This window comes from Gracilinanus agilis, chromosome 4 (genome assembly GCF_016433145.1).
Source record: "Gracilinanus agilis isolate LMUSP501 chromosome 4, AgileGrace, whole genome shotgun sequence".
Classification (NCBI taxonomy): domain Eukaryota; kingdom Metazoa; phylum Chordata; class Mammalia; order Didelphimorphia; family Didelphidae; genus Gracilinanus; species Gracilinanus agilis.
This window is the reverse complement of record NC_058133.1, coordinates 29,800,340-29,806,046: the sequence shown is the minus strand read 5'-3', so window position 1 is coordinate 29,806,046 and position 5,707 is coordinate 29,800,340. Positions and strand designations below refer to the sequence as shown.

At 48.9% G+C, this 5,707-nt stretch overlaps 1 protein-coding gene across 1 annotated transcript in view; it reads right to left on the bottom strand.

The window, feature by feature from the left end:
• Positions 1-5,707, bottom strand: part of AGBL4 (AGBL carboxypeptidase 4) — a 918,272-nt gene that overhangs the window by 23,302 nt on the left and 889,263 nt on the right. The gene's annotated exons all lie outside the window — the stretch shown is intronic.

The following is a 5,707-nucleotide window of genomic DNA, read 5'->3' as shown; positions in this document are numbered from 1 at the left end:
AGAGACAGAGACAGAGACAGAGACAGAGACAGAGAGACAGAGACAGACAGACAGATAAACAGACAGACAGAGACAGAGAGAGACAGAGACAGAGAGAGAGAGAGACATAAAGAGAGACAGAGACACAGAGAGACAGAGACAGAATAAGAAAATGTTAGAAACCTGGAGGAGAAATATGGGCTGTGAAGAGTCAGGAGTCTAGAACACAAAAAGAGGGGTGGGGAGTGCTGTACTCCTCTATCTCATGCATGGAAACTGTCCTCATTAGAGCCCCTTCTAAGAGGACTTAGGAAGACATATAATTTTGCTGGCTTAAGACACTGGTTACTAGAAAATATTAATAGTCACACGACATATAATGTAAAGAATGGGGTTTTATATTGATGAAGGCAGAGAGAAGTCCAGAGTCAGTTAGGAGAGGCATCAGTTGCTGGTTCAAAGTGTCCACTATAACCTTTTCTGGATGGTTGTCCTGTGCTCTTAGCCTCCTTCACACCCTAAGACCCTGGTCTTCAATGCCACTGTTCCTTTAGCTGTCAAATGAGGCCTTTGGACTAGGTCCTTTTCCCTCCCAGGCCCCTATTCTATGTTCTGAAATCCTTCTCAGTTCTGCCATTTCATGTTCTATGTTCTAGAGCCCTCCCAGCTCTGACATTCTTCACTCTGAGGCCTCCTCCTATACCTGACATCTTTTGTCCAAAGCTTTATGCAGCCATCTGAGGAGTTTCCCACATTTGATCAGTTTTAACTAAAATTCACGCCCCCTGAGAATCACGCATGGCCATGCAAGGAAGGGCTGGTGGCTGTCTCTTCATTCCCCCAAACGTTGTTAGGTGGCCAATAATGAAGGTTCAGCGGTGTTGACTGTGAGGAGACATACAGGATGCTACCCACCCTACGAGTGAGATGGAACCCACCATTTTCAGTTTTCCGGGTGAAAGGCAGCGAGATTTACCAGGAGCCCTATAAACGGCGTCTTTGCTTTTTTTACTTCTCTCAATTGCCTGATTTTGCTCTGAGCGTTTGACAACCGAAAGAAAGGGAAAGGGGATAGAAAGGACATGGTGAGAAATGCTTGTGGTCAAAGTGAAATGAGGATCATAGACTGAATAGGGCTGGGAGGCAGCTTGGAGGTCATCTGCATCTCCTAGATTGGCCCAGTTGGCTTAAAGATGGAGAAAGTGAGGTCCAGAACTAGATCTGGAAGTAGGAAACTGGGGTTCTGACTGCTTGATCTGTTTTCAGTGTGATCTTAAGTGCTGTTCCCTCTTCTGCTTTTGCTTCCCATATATATTCAGTGGGGAAGTTTGAGTAGATAATGTTGAGTTCCCTTCTGTCTCTGCTATTCCGTGGTCTGTGTTCTAGGTGTTCTCTAAAGACGCTCCAAGCTCTGACATCCAGCATCCTAGTTTCTAAGTTCTCACTCAGTTCTGACATTCTCTATTCTAATGTTCCCCTCCCAATCTGATACTGCCAATGAGTGAGGCTCTCTCAGCTGTGACATTGGTGGTGGTGGTGGTTGTTTTTTGGTCATGTCCAACTCTTGGTGATCCCATTTGGAGTTTTCTTGGCAGTGCTTTGACATTTTCTTCTCCAGCTCATTTTATAGATGAGGAAACTGAGGCCAAAAGTTTGCCTCGAATCACACAACTAGTTCTTGTCTGAGGCCAGATTTGAGTTCAAGAAGATCAGTCTGCCCGTCTCCAGGTTCAGCACTCTAGCTACTGCACCACACTCTAAGTTCTGACATACTGTTTTCTATTTTTTTTCTTCTAAAATCTTTATCTTCCATCTTAGAATCAACATTTTGCATTGGCTCTAAGGCAGAAGAGTGGTAAGGGCTAAGTAATGGGGCTGAAGTGACTTGCCCAGGGTTACATAGCTCGGAAATGCCTGAGGCCAGATTTGAACCCAGGACCTCCCATCTCTAGGCCTGGCTTTGTATCTACTGAGCTACCTAAATGCCCCTGACATATCATGTTCTAAAGCCTCTCCCAGTTCTGACATTCTCCGTTCTAAGATCCTTCCCACCTCTGACATCCTATGCTTTAAGGTCCCTTCCAGCTCCGCCATCCCGGATTCTAAGGGTCCTCCCATCTCCAACATCCAATGGCCTCCTCTAAGCGGATTAGAGCGCAGCTAGCATCATTCTCTAGAGAATACTGGGCCTTTGCTTATGACTTGTGAACAAGAGAATGAACAAAAGGTATAAAACATATCCCCTTTCCTTCCTCCCTACAGCAGCTTGACAATTTTAATTAAAGCCCAGAAACAAAGTTAGGGCCATTGGCTCACCAGGCCCACAGCTCATCCTGTAATCAGGGACTCGAGAGGAGATTAAAATCAGTGCCAATAAAATTAAAACCACCTTGGGGCATATTTTCAATATAATTTAACTGTGGAGTCAGTTTTTTTCCACCCCTTCCCCCCTCCCAGAGCCAAGGGAGGAAATAGGTTTTCCATTCATCTCCTGAGACACTTCCATCCTACTATATTGTTGAACAAAGAGCCCTGAAGTAAGAGCTGAGAGAGTCGAGGTCTCCGTTCTGCCACTGCTGCTCTCTGTGTGACTGGGGTTGGGTCTGGGATCATTACTGTTGTTTTTGTCTTTCTGAGAGGCAGCAGGGGGGAGCCGAAACAGCATTTTAGACAGAATGGAAGCCTCTCGAGAACAGAGATGGCTTCATTTTGTCTTTGAATCCCCAGCGTCTAGCACAGAGTAATCGATCCATCGACAAGTATTCCCTCAGCGGCAAAGCGGTCCTTATACATTACTGCTTTAATCTCTGTCAACCTGTATTTGTGAGTGTCTCATGTTTTAAGCATTTCCTTTGTAGGGGGGGAAATAAATAGCTGTCCCATACCTGATCTGCACTGAACACGGAGTGCCTTTCTACTCCTCTCCTGGGGGGAAGACAGTAGACATGAGGCAAACCTAAATGTTAAGTGGTTCTCCCTGAGAGTCTGTAGAAATATAGAAATCCGGAGAATCTGAGAAAAAGACAGGCTGCGTACATGCCTCTAGAGCCAAGGTTTGACATCCAGAGCCAAGGGTTGACCTCCAGAGCCAAGGTTTGACCTCTAGAGCCAAGTTTGACATCCAGAGCCAAGGGGTGACCTCTAGAGCCAAGGGTTGACCTCTAGAGCCAAGGGGTGACCTCTAGAGCCAAGGGTTGACACCCAGAGCCAAGGTTTTAAGAAGGAAAGGGTTTGAACTCCAGCCCTCTGGTGCCGAGTTCGCCAGTGGTCTTAGGCCATTAATCCTCGCTCCTTTGTGTTACTCCTGATTATACCTTTTCCATCTTGAACTATGGGCCATCCATGATCTTCTCCTCTGTTTTTGCTTCCTAGTGGTTGGTCATTGCAAGAAGAAGCCACGTAACCATACAGCTTAGCCTCCATCACAATTGGCTCATCTCAGCTGGCCCTCCCCTAACAGTCTGCTTCCTGATTGACTTTCCATTCAATTCTTCTTCCTGGCTGCTCCAAAGCTTTTCTTCTCCTCTCAAGCTTCTTAGACCGCCCTGTGATCTCACCAACATGGAAGTTCTTTCTGATGATGTACATGACGAGGCATCCCTGGTGGCCCACCCTTGCACCCCTCACCATGAATCGCATATGCTTACTGAACTGCACGGAATCCTCCCATTTACCACCCGATTTCCTGAGCTTCTGACCCGGACAGCCCAGTGTGCAGTGTAGGACGTTACCTAAGCCCTGGTGTACCGCTCCCACTCCCCAGCCCCTTCTTCCTTACTCTCTTAAGTTATCAAAGTGGTGGCACTTCACGGGAAGCAGAGCTTGGCACTGAGCATCGGCCTGGGCTTCTATGCTACCAACAAGGTGAAAGGGGGCAGATGCCTCAGGGAGAGGCCATCAGACAGAAATACAGCCTTCGGGACAGGGGCACAGAGACACAGGGCGAGGGAGAAGGAAACAGGAAGAAACAGAAAGAAGGAAAGAAACATCCAGAGACAGTGAGATGGAAGAAGATGCAGAGTCAGAAAAAGAGAGATGGGGAGACAGAAGGAAGGAGCGGAGAAGGAGGTCAACGGAAAGGGATAAAGAGGGAGACAGCAGCTGTAGAGGAGGCAGGGAGAACTGGGGTGGCCAGAAGGATGGGAAAAGTGAAAAAGAGACGGTGGGGGCTGACAGTGGGCAGTAGGGAGTAGTAAGAGGAACGGGACCCTCAGACTCGGAAATCTCGCATTCCTCGCCGGCTAGCCCGGGTTAAACATCAACTGCAACACCTGTTGCTTCAGCATTAGTCAAGCATGAATTGTTCGTTTTGTTTAACCAGAATGTCCAATTACCCACTCTGTGTACTGGATCTGTACATTCTGTACTGGGCATCCGCTTTGTGCCTTCTCTGTTTTATTAATGACTCATGTTGTCCTTAGAAATAATTAATTACCTCTAGTGGTCCCTTCCAGAAGGGCAGCGAGCCCTCCCCCACACTGACAAGGCAGACAATGGGCAGACAAGGGACCTTCGCAAGGTGGGGGGGCTCTGGCGCTCCAGAAGAACCCCCCAAACCTGCGCATGCTCCTTACTCCCCATGGCAACAAACCCTAAAATATAGCTCCACCCGAGTTTGGAAGGGGAGATGCTAAGCTTCCAGACCCCAGCAAATAGGCCAACCCCGATCCACAGAGCGTGGAAGCTGCCACTCCACGCTGGAAGCCGCCACGGCTTGACAACATCATACCGTCAGCTCCAGAGAGGCTACTCTGGTCGCCTCTGGCTTGACCATCAGCCCCAGGGCGGCCCCATGAGCCCCCAGACTATTCCACCAGCTATCAGACTGTTATACCGCCACTTCTTCAAATAAAATTCTTTTCCTACTTCTGGACTGACCAGAGTTTGAGTCTCCCATTTTTGGGGCGAGACCCTGCTACAAACTTGGGTGTTTCTCCCACTTCAAAGGGAAGTAGACAAAGACAATCAGACACACAGACAAAGAGATACAGACAGACAACAAGGAGGGCAAAGAGAGGCAGAGCAAGAAAGAAAGGAATGGAGAGGTGGAGGAGGGGGATAAGAAAGGAGGAGGCAGGGGGAGCCAGGAAGGAGCATCCCATGCAGCCTAGAAAGGGCTCAGGAGCCCCGGGATCCCCCTTTCTATAGGAGGAAAAGCGGGGTGGGAGGGAGTTCTACTGGCCATCTTCTGCACCGGGTGATGGCTCAGGGCTGCGGCTTGGTTAGCCACCGGGCTGTAGGAAGGGGTCAGGGAAAGGCCGGGGCTTCAGGAGGCCTGCGATCGCTGCGGGTTCCTTGTCAGAGCCCAAGGAGGCTCTTCCTCTTGCAGAGCACCTTTTCTTCTCTATGAACTGGGAACGAGAATCCTTTCCCTGCCTCCCTCGTGGGCCTGCTACGTCTAGGAGCTAATGAGCTAAAGGACCGGAAGGCCATTTCTGTGCCGCGGGCCCCTGCTGACGTCTGAGCTAGCCTGGCTTTCCCCAGAAACCTGCTCAAAGGGGGGACTCGAGCGTGTCCACAGCCACGGCGGAGTCTCTGGCTTTTGTGTAAAAATATGGGGGACACTTTTTTCTAAGGTTACTCTCCAAACAGGACCCTAAAAGCACCCGGGACAAGAGAGATTTCTTTCTTTCTTTCTTTCTTTCTTTCTTTCTTTCTTTCTTTCTTTCTTCCTTCCTTCCTTCCTTCCTTCCTTCCTTCCTTCCTTCCTTCCTTCCTTCCTTCCTTC